Source organism: Lottia gigantea (genome assembly GCF_000327385.1).
Source record: "Lottia gigantea unplaced genomic scaffold LOTGIsca_99, whole genome shotgun sequence".
NCBI lineage: Eukaryota > Metazoa > Mollusca > Gastropoda > Lottiidae > Lottia > Lottia gigantea.
Window position 1 is genome coordinate 674,870 of NW_008711185.1, and position 503 is coordinate 675,372.

The window sequence follows — 503 nt, forward strand, 5'->3', positions numbered from 1 at the left end:
AACTATACAAAAGATTCTCTCTATAATCTAATAAATCCATAACACTAGGTAATCATTCATTAAACTAAGTAATTTAGAAACATGCTTGGTATGGAAAAATTTAGTTTAAAGAATATATTTTCTTATATAGAGATTCTATTCTTTAGTCATGGACTTTTATGTCTATTCTAAGAGGTAGTATTCCTTTAAGCAGTATTGCAGTTTGCAAGTCAAAATGACCCCTTTAGCAATCCAACATTTTTTGTTCAAATATAGAAATATATGCCAACTATCATGATCAATTTAACTAAACGTTGTTGATAAGATCTACCTCAAGTCTACAACTCTAAAATTTTGAATTTATACCAAATTTTTATGGAATGTTAATCAAAATATAACTTCATGAGCCAAAAATAAAATTTGCTGCGATAAATTGCTTATCAAATTTTTCAATCTAAATTAAACCTTGGTTAGATAATATCTGACTAGCACATCCTTCATTAGTAAGTCAATATGATAACTGT